Raw genomic sequence first — 14,717 nt, forward strand, 5'->3', positions numbered from 1 at the left:
ACTAGAAGTAACGGAGGAGGAAAAGGACCTTGGAGTATTGGTTGATCATAGGTTGACTATGAGCTGCCAATGTGATATGGCTGTGAAAAAAGCTAATGTCGTCTTGGGATGCATCAGGAGAGGTATTTCCAGTAGGGATAAGGAGGTTTTAGTACCGTTATATAAGGCACTGGTGAGACCTCACCTGGAATACTGTGTGCAGTTCTGGTCTCCCATGTTTAAGAAGGATGAATTCAAACTGGAACAGGTACAGAGAAGGGCTACTAGGATGATCCGAGGAATGGAAAACTTGTCTTATGAAAGGAGACTCAGGGAGCTTGGCTTGTTTAGCCTAACTAAAAGAAGGTTGAGGGGAGATATGATTGCTCTCTATAAATATATCAGAGGGATAAATACCAGAGAGGGAGAGGAATTATTTAAACTCAATACCAATGTGGACACAAGAACAAATGGATATAAACTGGCCACTAGGAAATTTAGATTAGAAATTAGACGAAGGTTTCTAACCATCAGAGGAGTGAAGTTTTGGAATAGCCTTCCGAGGGAAGTAGTGGGGGCAAAAGATCTATCTTGCTTTAAGATTAAACTCGATAAGTTTATGGAGGAGATGGTATGATGGGATAACATGGTTTTGGTAATTAAATATTCATGGTAAATAGGCCCAATGGCCTGTGATGGGTTTTTAGATGGGGTAAGATCCAAGTTACCCGGGAAAGAATTTTCTGTAGTATCTGGCTGATGAATCTTGCCCATATGCTCAGGGTTTAGCTGATCGCCATATTTGGGGTCGGGAAGGAATTTTCCTCCAGGGCAGATTGGAAGGCCCTGGAGGTTTTTCGCCTTCCTCTGTAGCATGGGGCACGGGTCACTTGCTGGAGGATTCTCTGCTCCTTGAGGTCTTCAAACTACAATTTGAGGACTTCAATAGCACAGATATAGGTGTGAGGTCTTTTTTAGGAGTGGTGGGTGAAATTCTGTGGCCTGCATTGTGCAGGAGGTCAGACTAGATGATCATAATGGTCCCTTCTGACCTAAATATCTATGAATCTATGAATCTATAATCCTCTGGCACCGTGACCTGGGAGAAATTATTCCTCTTAGCACACGTGAATGCCTGTCTTCTTTCCGTTCCTGAGCTCTTGATCTTCCCTGGCAAGGGAAGCATCCCCGCTTAACCCAGCAGGCATCGGGCTGGCACCACTACTGCCTACTGCTCTGTCCCTGACTCACTGCTGCAGCCAGCCATTCTCTGGCAGGGGAGCCCAGATCCAGGGCTCCCCTTGACCCTCTACAGACGGTGCTGCTTAAAAAACCGATCATTTGCCACATGAACCTTTCCTCAGCATTGGTGTATTTTCCCTTCCAAGAATGGAAAAAACTGTAGCTGCCATGGTGCAAGCATCTCTTTTTTAAAAAACAAGGGTCCCCTTTCGATGGTGAATACTATAGCTGTGCTATTACAGTACGTCTATCTGCCAGGCATTTCCATATGACCTTGTCTGACATTCAGCCAGTCGCCAAATCTGGCCTAAATTCTACTCTGTCTTGGTTTCTCTGAGTTGTTCTTAAGTTACTAAAGTGAACTGACATGATTTTATAAATAAACTGTTAGAGATACTAAATCATTAACAAGATACATGTGTAGGCTTGAAAAATACAAATGACTGCAATTTAAAGGTGAACTAACTGACTTCTTATTTACTTCCCACAACCTGAGCCCAGAGAGCTGGGTTGTCTTGCAAGAGCTGATAGGATCACAAACACCTGAAGAGATAAAGGTAGCTGCCTTCCTTGCGCTTTTGGTGTTAGTGGTGTCTTCACCGCTGGCAGTGGAAATCCAAAACCCTGAACTCATTTCCTGTGATTAAAGGAGAAATCTATTTTAAAATATCTTGTTTAAAAATATATTTATTTTTGTCATGTCAAAGTCTCCCTATGTGCAGCGCTCGTGATTTGGGATTTTATTGCACTTTGTCACTGTAGCCTGTCCTAAGTATTCAAACGCTGTCACTCCGGTCTTCCAAAATCATGAGGTTTTGTTTTTAAAAAAAGGGGAGGGTTCTTTCGCTTTGCCTTCTGGTTTCTGAATCGTTAGCATTCACTCAGGTCACATTTACAAGCTTTTCTCTGCAACCATCAGGACAAGAAACTTCTTTTTTTTTTTTTTTTTTTTTTTTTAATAAAAGCTGAGACACACAATCAAATTACTATAGGAGCTTTTAAAAAGAAAAACACACAATATTGTGAGACTCAGGATGTCATTGTGGGAGGTGGCAACACTGAGGTCCAGGTTTTCAGACAGGTTATGTTGTGCTCGTAAGACACCCAACTTGTCCTTTAGATGTATTTACAAATGTCTGGAATTGTTCCACCTTCATTCAACATAAGAAGAGGTCAGAATTGACTTACATGTTGTTTGTGTGAACGTTGTCACTGAAAGTTTCCTCCAGAGTCAGTGACAAGCCCATCTGACCTGTTGCTTTATTTGCTCCATAGCATCACCACAATGCTATATTGAGGCTGTGCTACACAGCACACTGTGTTTTCTTATATCAAGACTGGTATTCTCACGCATTAAGAATTGCTCACTGCAGAGGAACTGGAAATACCCCATTATAAGGGACATGTCATGATAGGGCTCATACCCGCTTTAATTTCCACCATGGTGCTGAATCAATATTTTTCGTTTAAAAAAAGTGAGAGTGAATAGAGCTGTCTCCCCAAGGTACTTACAGGTCCCCATTACGATAGTATCTGAGCAACTAACAGTCTTGAATGCATTTATCTTCACAACGCTCCTGTAAGGGAAGCTATTGTTTTATAGGTTTCAGAGTAGCAGCTGTGTTAGTCTGTATCCAAAAAAAACCAGGAGTACTTGTGGCACCTTAGAGACTAACAAATTTATTTGAGCATCAGCTTTCGCGGGCTACAGCCTACTTCATCAGATGCATAGAATGGAACATATAGTAAGAAGATATAGATACAGGAAACTGAGGCACAGAAAAGTTAAATGTACCACAGGATGTCTGTGGCAAAGCAGGGACTCCCAAGGTCTCTCAATTCTTAGGCTAGGGCCTCAGCCAACCCTTCCTTTCTTATATACCTTCTCTTCAAGGCGATCAGAACCTTGCAGGGTTTGACTTCAGATGAATATTTAATAGCAGGTGACAACTCTGAAGCTGCTACAGTTAATATTGGTGGGGTCGTTACTTCTTCAGCAGCAAAAGCAGGATATCCTTAAACATGGGACTAGGGAAAACGATCGGAATCCAAGCCAGTGATTGGTGAGCACGTTAGCTGCCCTCTCTTGATTCTGCTCTTGTAAGCATAGCTACGCTTCGGCACTTTCGATAATTCATTAATAACTAATGGCCGGGCATGTTTTATTTATGTCTACTAATGAAGCCAATTTTTCAGACTGATGGAGAGGCCTCCCAGGTGAGTATCACCTGAGCTATATTCTCCACAGCTCCCTTTGTCCCATTCTTATCCTTAGTCTTCCTCTGGGCAGCGGTGGCAAAGCGTATATGACTCTGTTACACTGGTAATCAAATTAAAAGCAATAAAATCTTGCAGCACTGAGGGTGAAAGATTTCAGAGGAACAGCCGTGTTAGTCTGTATTCGCAAAAAGAAAAGGAGGACTTGTGGCACCTTAGAGACTAACCAATTTATTTGAGCATGAGCTTTCGTGAGCTACAGCTCACTTCATCAGATGTTTACCGTGGAAACTGCAGCAGACTTTATATACACACAGAAATCATGAAACAATACCTCCTCCCACCCCACTGTCCTGCTGGTAATAGCTTATCTAAAGTGATCAACAGGTGGGCCATTTCCAGCACAAATCCAGGTTTTCTCACCCTCCACCCCCCCACACAAATTCACTCTCCTGCTGGTGCTAGCCCATCCAAAGTGACAACTCTTTACATAATCAAGTCGGGCTATTTCCTTCTTGGAGTGAGATGGAGAGACAACTCCAGGATACAGGATACTGCCTCAAAATCTCTTTGGGCAAAATTGTGGTGGGGCCTATGTGCCCAGACCGGAGGGGTGATAACCTGCCAGACACCGCAGCACAGTCTATCTGGACTTTGGGTCCAGGGGCAAAGGAGTAAGAAGATGTGCTCCCCGCACCTGCACGACACGTGGGTGGGTAGTCGGTGCAACCTTGGCTCCCACTTCTCCAATGTGCCAGTCAGCACAGCTGAGCCAGCATCATAATTTGCTGTTGACCAATGCCAGCAAGGGGCAAGAAGGAAGGAAGCTGTGCCTAAGGTGTGTCTGTAAGGCCCAGTGATTCCCAGGAGCGTTCCTGCAGGGGTGCGGGTTACACACCACCCACTGCTCAGGGCTATGCCTAAAGCTAGCCCCTGTATTTTCTGTTGCACATCAGAACCAGAAGCCATGTTTCCAAGGGGACTGAATGTGGGCACGCAATCTTGTGGAAATGCTGCATGAACAGGAATAGCGCATGCACGCTTCATCTGCACATGCAAAGAGGCTGGGGCAGTTAAGTCTTCCCTATGCATAAATGCAAAAAAAAAAGGAAAAAAGAAAGATTGAGATGGCAAATCTTTAACAGAATGTCAGGGTTTAATAGACATCACTGCCTGGCTCTCTAATCCATTTGAATGCACAAATGCAGCTTTCAAGTGCAAAAGACTTACATGTGGAAAATGGTGCATGCAAAAACATAAAGTAAAAAACTGCACATGTAATGTTAGATTCTGCTTTTGCAAAGTGGTACTTCAATGTCTCCACAATAATTTAGCACAGAAGAGGTTGGTGCTTTCTTTGTAATATGAGCTAATATATTTGTAGAATTTTTTTTTAAAGAAGCTTTTAAAAAGTGGTGATAGCCGTTGGATTGATTCACTAGCCACTCAACTCGGGAGTTCTGGGTTCAGTGAGTTTTGTGGCCACAACTGAGGGTCCTTAATGGACCTTAATTCTCTGTGTAAAACAATTACCCAATTTACCCAGTCAAGAAAGGCCCAGGACTGAAACAGCAAGAGAGGTTGCATGTCAGGACTCATCGACATTGGCAGAGCTTTTGAGGGCCCCAGGACTGGAATTGCAAGGGGCCGGCTGCAGGTCAGCGTTTGAGACTCATTGGCAGAGCTGTGTGGGGAAACTGCAGAGTGCCTGTTTCATGCTGTCAGTCCCCTCTACCATTACTACACAAATTCTCTATCCAAAGCTAGGATGACCCACTTGATTTCTGGCACAGTGTCAGCACTTTCCATATTGGAGAATTCATGCAGAATTCATGCACTGGCAGTATGTGACTACAAAGTCCCTTGTCACGTGGCGTGAAAGTACCATTGCCTACCAGTGAGAGGAGGAGTTGGTGAGAGGTTATTAAGACCAGAGTGTTTTCTTTAAATGCTGTATGTGGAGGGCCATTGAGACCCAAAAGACACCGAAGCAAACCTAACGATGCTCAACATTTCATGCAGATGATATGTATATGTAGGCTTGGCAGAATTCGATTTCGATTTTTAATAATCTCGACGGATACTATGAATGTTTATTTTGAAACATTTTTTTAAAATGTTAATTAAAATTTTTGTACTTATGCAAAATTATGAGTTTTAAGCATTTCTTTTCGATTTTTATTGATTTATATTTTCACAGTTGTGGGAAATTATGGGGTTGGATCAGACAATAATTAGTTAACAACAGTAGGTGTTGAGGTTCAAAAAGTTAAAGTCTGTAACCATTAAAACACAAATTGTCAATGTCCCATGTCAAAATATACCAAGTAAGTAGCCTTAAATCAACTGTAATCAGTTCTCAATCAGCATTTTTCTTCCTTTGCCTAGCTGTACTTTATTATCATCGATGGAAATATTTTTTCATTGGTTTGTATGTGTACAGTGAAACAATGTTTATTGACATCTACCAATAAAAATCTAAATCTTCCAAGCTGATGTATATGGTAGATCTGGGGTAAAAATTTCAAAAGGTCCACTAAGGTCCTAAGAACCAATCATTAGTAACTCCTAGGCATCTTAGGCACATGCCCATCTATGTCTTTAAGGTGCCTAAATACCTATGAAAATATGGCCCAAAGTGATTTGGGAGCCTTGTCCCCTTTTCAAAAGTGTTTTAGGCACTGAAGACTTACATCCTAATTTACAATGAGGCATAGGCTCTGAAGTGCTGATTGTCAGATTTCAAAGGTATTTAGGCTCCTAAAGATACAGATAGGCACCTAGAGGGATTTTCCAAAGTGCCTAAGTAAGATAGGTGTAAATGCCATTAGTTTCAATGGGAGTTAAGTGCCTAGGGAGGCCACTAGCCACCTCTCTGCATGGGCCCCCTGTTCCTCAGACATTCTTGTCAACTGCTGGAAGTGGCCCACTTTGATTATCACTACAAAAGGTTTTCTTCCACCACCCTCCCCCCCGCTCTCCTGCTGGTATTAGCTCATCTTAAGGGATCACTCTCCTTACAGGTTTCAGAGTAACAGCCGTGTTAGTCTGTATTCACAAAAAGAAAAGGAGTACTTGTGGCACCTTAGAGACTACAGCTTACTTCATCGGATGCATAAAGTGGGAAGATGAAGTGAGCTGTAGCTCAAGAAAGCTCATGCTCAAATAAATTGGTTAGTCTCTAAGGTGCCACAAGTCCTCCTTTTCTCCTTACAGTGTGTATGATACAGCCCATTGTTTCATGTTCTCTGTGTATATAAATCTCCCCACTCTATTTTCAACTGAATGCATCCGATGAAGTGAGCTGTAGCTCACGAAAGCTTATGCGCAAATAAATTTGTTAGTCTCTAAGGTGCCGCAAGTCCTCCTTTTCTTTTTCCGGAGGATGGGAAAGTGCCATGCAGCAGCGCCATCTAGAGGCCACAGGAGAGATCTGCCCCTTCTAGATCTGTGTGCGCTGGTTGTCCAGTTAACACGCAGAGCCAGCTAATGGAGTGTCAGATTAACGGGGTTCTACTGTAGTTATAAGAAGCCATTAAGCTCCTTTATGTAACCAGGTAGCTGAAGCAATAGGAGCACCCCCAAAAACACAGGCACATGGCAAGGCTTGGGTAGAATCTTAACCTTACGGCCCAATGGGTTTCCCTGGTATGGCAAACACAAGGGGCTAGGGCATTGATTGGATTGGAGCTGTGAGAGAAACAGCAGAAAGATCAGAGAAGCAGGGAGAGAAGGCATCAAGGAAGCACCAACCACAGCCACCACAGAATTGGTAGCATGACCCTGAGCAAACAGCTAAGAGAGAGAGAGCTTTTGGGCTGAGTGCAGGCAGAAAGAGGTTTGGAACTGTGAGTAAAGAAACTATCTCCAGTTGTTTGACCCTTCTGTGGTCAGGGAAACAGGACTTTGGGTGCATTCTTTGTAAATAAGCAGGATTGCATCAAAGATACCATAATTTTTTCCTCCTAACAGAAATGGCCCACAGGGGGGACTAGATTTTGACTAGCTGCTCAGGTCAAAAAGGGCTAACACACGTAAAGGCCTTTGAAAATGTGGCTCCTGGGCCCTTTTGAAAATTTTACCCCAGGTCAAAATGTTTTCACTGAAATATTTTTTTTTCCACAAAAAATACAGTTTCTACCAAAATGACAAATTTCACCCCAAACAGTTTTCAGATATATAAGTGGGAAATAATAATAATAATAAAAAACAGTGAAAAAGAACCAGCTGTAGGATTTGGAGACTGTGAGGGTATTTTGTGTGTGTTCTTGTTGGGCTGGGAAAAGTGGAAGGGGCCCCTGTGTTGTGGGTGTGCCAGGGCAGCATGTCTGTCCTGTGTGACGTGGAAAGCCCTTAATAGAAAACACTGATGGTTTATCGATGTCTGATGGAAACTGACAAACCAGTTAACTGACTGTAATTAGGAAGTGGAGAGCCTGGCTGGGAGTTGAGAGAGGTACATTAGCGAGGCTGGGGTAAATGAAGAGAAATGAGCTAATGGCAGAAGTTAGCAATATAGGGGCTGTGCTAGAAAGGGGGATTGATGAGATGAAGCACACACACACATGGCTAATGAGAAGGACTATGAGAAGAACTACCTTCTTATGCTGAGGGGCAGTTCCTCAGACTGGCATAACCTGGTCAGTGTTGCCAACTCGTGCTATTTTATCACGAGTCTGGTGATATTTGGTGGTCCCGCCTGCTGCAGTCAGGGATTAGGTGAGAATCTCATCTTTCATTTAAAAAACATTTCTAACGCTCATGATTGCAGAGAAAAGCTTGCAGAGATGACCCCTAAAGGCAGAAGGAGACATATCATTTTTCACATTCTCATGATTCTAAAGATAATCTTATGATTTGGTGTTGGGGGCGGGGGGAGCGGGAGGGAATGTCACCTGACTTCTGAGTTTTGAACACTTACGGTTGACAATACTACCATTCTCCACCCGCACCGTTTCAGCCCCCTTCTGTTTTTCTTTTCCCAGTTCACTTTGAGTGAAATAGACCAATTTTGCCCTTTCAAAATATATTTATTGATCCTGTGTCGTGCACCATTGGCAGTTTTTCAAAATAATTGTAAACCCTTTAAGTGGATGATGATTAGGGATTTTTTAAAGGGGGAACTAGAGCCCATGCTGAGATTATGGGCCAAATTCACTGGTGATGTAAATGGGTGCAACTCTTGTCAATGCAACTGCACTTGCTTATCTGGACTGTAGGCTCTGGGATGAGGACTGTCTGTTATTTGTCTGTACAGTGCCTTGCGCACTGGGGCCCTGATCTTTCGACTAGGGCAGCTGGGTGCTATTGTCATACAAATAATACTACTAATAGTAACCCCAGCCATGAATTTGATCCAGTGGCTTCAGGTTTGTCATTCTGGAAATGTTAATTGATCTTAGTATATCGGAAACCAACTTTCTGGGTTTATTTCAATGAGCAAAGGCTACAGAACTACCTTTGAGAAATGCATTATGGACATTGCTTTTTCCCCCCGGGAGTATACAGCTTTTCAAATAAAATGTCACATTGACAAGAGGAAAGCATGTCAGAATGTGGAAAGGATTTGGAAAGTCTGACAGGGCATAACAAAAATAGCCGATGTCCATCACAGAGCAAGAGTGATTTGATCATAGTCCTGGGAACTAAGAGCTCCTGAGTTTTAATTCCAGCTCTGATTCCTTCTGTGACCTTGCACAAGTCAACCAGCCTGTCTTACTAGATCTGAAAAATAGGAGTAATAACAACTACTTGCCTCATAGGCGTGTCGGGAGGACTGATTAATGATTGTAAAGTAGTTCTCAAATAAAAATTGCTGTTCTTCATCTGAAGTATTTCTCACTTCCAGAAAGAGATCTTTGTTCATCGATAACATATGTTGGTGTTTTAAAGTAGCTTTCTGGCTGACTTATGGTGTATCAGATGGCGTATGGTGTGTTAACATGTGTCATGCTCTGGGGTGCAATCCAGACTGGTGAGGGGTCTGCCCCACAAGCCTGGGTCATCAGCAGGGATTGAACCTGGGGCCTCTTGCACCAAAATCATGAACCTCTAGTATGAGAGCGGAAGAAATAGGGCCCCTTACACCAAAAAGTACAACAATATTCCAGTGCTCCCAGCCCCAGAGGACCACTTGCTTAGCCCGGGTCAATTGCAGCTCAGACCTCACACCAAAGACAACACCTGTAGCCAATCCAATAATAAACTATCTAAAGATTTATTAACTAAGAGAGAGAGATAAGAGTTATTTACAAGGTTAAAGCAAGTAAACATACACACACAAGTGAGTTAAAGTCTTAGTTTCAAAAGGGAAAAGAAGCTTCTGTAATAAGCAAGCTCTATATGGCCTTTAGAGCTAAGCCAGGTTAAGCACCTGGGGATGCCTTGCTTATGCTCAGAAATCTTTGCCCCTCAGAGGCCAAGTAGCATGAAGAGATGTCGTTCCTTCTTGTCAGGGGTTTTATTCCCTTCCCCCAGAGTTCAAGCTGATGGGACGAGTTCCTCTGCATGTCTCCTCTTCATGGATGGGGGGAGCAATCAGCAAAGTCTTTTGTCCCCTGAAGTTTTGCAATGGTTTGTCTGGTGTCTGTCGGCCTTCTTTTGCTGGGCAGGAGATGACACCTCTTGTGGAAAACCAGTATTTCACGCTTGGTAATGCGTCTCTCCTGCCTGTGGGGTTTACCGTTCAGAGCAAACACTTAACTACTACCTTATAACATGGGACACAGCTACTATTGGTGAGATTAATGCAGGCAGCCACTCACAAGCGTTTCATAAAGTCTTAATGCCGAACACGTTTTTATAACTCTAATCCCTGTTTAACAACACTAGCCCACAGGCGAGGCAGGCTGGTTTCCAGCTATGCACTCGTCAGTGTTCAGTGAGACCTAAGGGGCCTTGGCATGAGCTGGCACCGGGTCAGCCAGCAACACAAGGGTGTCAACATTTTAAACTGTATTTGAATGATAGGCAGAGCTGCAATGGGATCATTGTTAGGTTGCAATGTGTAAATGGCTGCTTTCAACTCGTGTGTGTGTGTGTGTATAGACAATTACAGAGCTGCTTGAAGCTGATGCTAACCAGATGCCGGGGACACCATGTCTTTCCCTCCCCCCATTTCCCCCATCTTATTTTCTGATTTTCACCCAAATCAATAGGCTTCTGCCCATTGATGCCAAGAACATTCCATGACATTTCGGAATCAATCAGATGTGGCATTCAACAGCTAACGCATTACAGACAGAGAAACTGAGAAGTGCCCTCGAGTTTAGTGTAGGGTCAGCCAGTCATCTTTTGGATGCTGGGAAAAGTGACATCCATTGTACTCAGAGAGCATTGGCCATCCCAAATTAAAACAAACCAAAAAAGAACAGATCTGAAATGTGTGACGTTGCGGAAAGTCAGTGAGATCACTGCCAACTAATGTACGGTCTATGGAAAACATACAGAATCTCATTGTGAGAGGGAAATAACGTACTTGGCTGATAATATTGTTTGACAGGAGCCATTTAAGTACAAAAACATGCTCCAAAGCTTCCAAGATGCCAGGAGTCCAAGGGTCAACACAGACAATACATTCTGGGTATTATTTAAATACATGACAGCTTTCTGTTTATAATCCCAAGCCAAACTTGTGTCAGAGGTTTGACTTTCTCCATTGTGTATGGGCAGCCAGGAACTTGAGCGTACGTCGCATATTAAAAACACTTGACCTGAAGTCAGGGTTACAGACTTCTCTTCATAACACAGATTTTTGTTCAGTGTGTAATGACAGCCGTGCTGTGCCAGTGCCTAGACACCTTACATCCTGTTCTGCAAAGCTTTGCCGAACTTTTCCAAGTCTGTGAACAATATAAAGCAGAATGGGTGCCGTCACTCAAAGAAAGCAAAGAAATGTCTTGATCTACTATTTCCCTGTCATCTGTAGAACTTTTTTTCAGCATCTGTCTGTCTCTCATGCATATGAATTATTTAAATCAATATTCCAAAGTCACACTTTTTTGCAGAAATGAGCAAAAACGGTTCGATAAAGTTTAAGAACCTCCATTCAAAAGAGGCTAACCAAATGGTGTGCAGCTTGAACCTGATGTAGAGGATCCAGGCTACCCCCAAATACAGTCTGCTTACTCTCCCCAGATGGCCTGATAGTGGTATTACTGAGAATGATGTTTCCATATTAGGAAGAGGTGTTAAAAAAGGCAGATACTGAGCACGCTCAATTCCCAGTGCAAACAGAGGGCACTCAGCACCTCACAGGACCAGGACCATAGAATCATAGAATCATAGAATATCAGGGTTGGAAGGGACCTCAGGAGGTCATCTAGTCCAACCCCCTGCTCAAAGCAGGACCAATCCCCAATTAAATCATCCCAGCCAGGGCTTTGTCAAGCCTGACCTTAAAAACTTCTAAGGAAGGAGATTCTACCACCTCCCTAGGTAATGCATTCCAGTGTTTCACCACCCTCATAGTGAAAAAGTTTTTCCTAATATCCAACCTAAACTTCCCCCACTGCAACTTGAGACCATTACTCCTTGTCCTGTCCTCTTCTACCACTGAGAAAAGTCTAGAACCATCCTCTCTGGAACCACCTCTCAGATAGTTGAAAGCAGCTATCAAATCCCCCCTCATTCTTCTCTTCCGCAGACTAAACAATCCCAGTTCCCTCAGCCTCTCCTCATAAGTCATGTGTTCCAGACCCCTAATCATTTTTGTTGCCCTTTGCTGGACTCTCTCCAATTTATCCACATCCTTCTTATAGTGTGGGGCCCAAAACTGGACACAGTACTCCAGATGAGGCCTCACCAATGTCGAATAGAGGGGAACGATCACGTCCCTCGATCTGCTCGCTATGCCCCTACTTATACATCCCAAAATGCCATTGGCCTTCTTGGCAACAAGGGCACACTGCTGACTCATATCCAGCTTCTCGTCCACTGTCACCCCTAGGTCCTTTTCTGCAGAACTACTGCCTAGCCATTCGGTCCCTAGTCTGTAGCTGTGCATTGGGTTCTTCCGTCCTAAGTGCAGGACCCTGCACTTATCCTTATTGAACCTCATCAGATTTCTTTTGGCCCAATCCTCCAATTTGTCTAGGTCCCTCTGTATCCTATCCCTGCCCTCCAGCGTATCTACCACTCCTCCCAGTTTAGTATCATCCACAAATTTGCTGAGAGTGCAATCCACACCATCCTCCAGATCGTTTATGAATATATTGAACAAAACCGACCCCTGGGGCACTCCACTTGACACCGGCTGCCAACTAGACATGGAGCCATTGGTCACTAACTGTTGAGCCCGACAATCTAGCCTACTTTCTACCCACCTTATAGTGCATTCATCCAGCCCATACTTCTTTAACTTGCTGACAAGAATACTGTGGGAGACCGTGTCAAAAGCTTTGCTAAAGTCAAGAAACAATACATCCACTGCTTTCCCTTCATCCACAGAACCAGTAATCTCATCATAGAAGGAGATTAGATTAGTCAGGCATGATCTTCCCTTGGTGAATCCATGCTGACTGTTCCTGATCACTTTCCTCTCATGTAAGTGCTTCAGGATTGATTCCTTGAGGACCTGCTCCATGATTTTTCCAGGGACTGAGGTGAGGCTGACTGGCCTGTAGTTCCCAGGATCCTCCTTCTTCCTTTTTTTAAAGATTGGCACTACATTAGCCTTTTTCCAGTCATCTGGGACTTCCCCCATTCGCCACGAGTTTTCAAAGATAATGGCCAATGGCTCTGCAATCACAGCCGCCAATTCCTTCAGCACTCTCGGATGCAACTCGTCCGGCCCCATGGACTTGTGCACGTCCAGCTTTTCTAAATAGTCCCTAACCACCTTTCTCCACAGAGGGCTGGCCATCTACTCCCCATGTTGTGATGCCCAGCGCAGCAGTCTGGGAGCTGTCCTTGTCAGTGAAGACAGAGGCAATAAAAGCATTGAGCACATTAGCTTTTTCCACATCCTCTGTCACTAGGTTGCCTCCCTCATTCAGTAAGGGGCCCACACTTTCCTTGGCTTTCTTCTTGTTGCCAACATACCTGAAGAAACCCTTCTTGTTACTCTTGACATCTCTTGCTAGCTGCAGCTCCAGGTGCGATTTGGCCCTCCTGATTTCATTCCTACATGCCCGAGCAATATTTTTATACTCTTCCCTGGTCATATGTCCAACCTTCCACTTCTTGTAAGCTTCTTTTTTATGTTTAAGATCCGCTAGGATTTCACCGTTAAGCCAAGCTGGTCGCCTGCCATATTTACTATTCTTTCGACTCATCAGGATGGTTTGTCCCTGTAACCTCAACAGGGATTCCTTGAAATACAGCCAGCTCTCCTGGACTCCTTTCCCCTTCATGTTAGTCCCCCAGGGGATCCTACCCATCTGTTCTCTGAGGGAGTTGAAGTCTGCTTTCCTGAAGTGCAGGGTCCCTATCCTGCTGCTTACCTTTCTTCCCTGAGGATCCTGAACTCAACCAACTCATGGTCACTGCCTCCCAGATTCCCATCCACTTTTGCTTCCCCCACTAATTCTTCCCTGTTTGTGAGCAGCAGGTCAAGAAAAGCTCCCCCCACAGTTGGCTCATCTAGCACTTGCACCAGGAAATTGTCCCCTACGCTTTCCAAAAACTTCCTGGATTGTCTATGCACTGCTGTACTGCTCTCCCAGCAGATATCAGGAAAATTAAAGTCACCCATGAGAACCAGGGCGTGCGATCTAGTAGCTTCTGCGAGTTGCCGGAAGAAAGCCTCATCCACCTCATCCCCCTGGTCCGGTGATCTATAGCAGACTCCCACCACTACGTCACTCTTGTTGCTCACACTTCTAAACTTAATCCAGAGACACTCAGGTTTTTCTGCAGTTTCGTACCGGAGCTCTGAGCAGTCATACTGCTCCCTTACATACAGTGCTACTCCCCCACCTTTTCTGCCCTGCCTGTCCTTCCTGAACAGTTTATAACCATCCATGACAGTACTCCAGTCATGTGGTTATCCCACCAAGTCTCTGTTATTCCAATCACGTCATAATTCCTTGACATCATCAGGACCTCCGTTCTCCCTGCTTGTTTCCAAGGCTTTGTGCATTCGTATACAAGCACTTGAGATAACCTGCTGATCGCCCCTCATTCTCAGTATGAGGCAGGAGCCCTCCCCTCACAGACGTTCCTGCCTGTGCTTCCTCCCGGTATCCCGCTTTCCCACTTACCTCAGGGCTTTGGTCTCCTTCCCCCGGTGAACCTAGTTTAAAGCCCTCCTCGCTAGGTTAGCCAGCCTGCTCGCAAAG

At 44.2% G+C, this 14,717-nt stretch overlaps 1 protein-coding gene across 2 annotated transcripts in view; it reads left to right on the forward strand.

Moving 5' to 3' along the window:
• The window catches only part of GRIP2 (glutamate receptor interacting protein 2), a 482,998-nt gene that overhangs the window by 271,592 nt on the left and 196,689 nt on the right, over nt 1–14,717 (forward strand). The window lies entirely within an intron of this gene.

Source organism: Lepidochelys kempii, chromosome 7, assembly GCF_965140285.1.
Source record: "Lepidochelys kempii isolate rLepKem1 chromosome 7, rLepKem1.hap1, whole genome shotgun sequence".
NCBI classification, from domain to species: Eukaryota; Metazoa; Chordata; order Testudines; family Cheloniidae; genus Lepidochelys; species Lepidochelys kempii.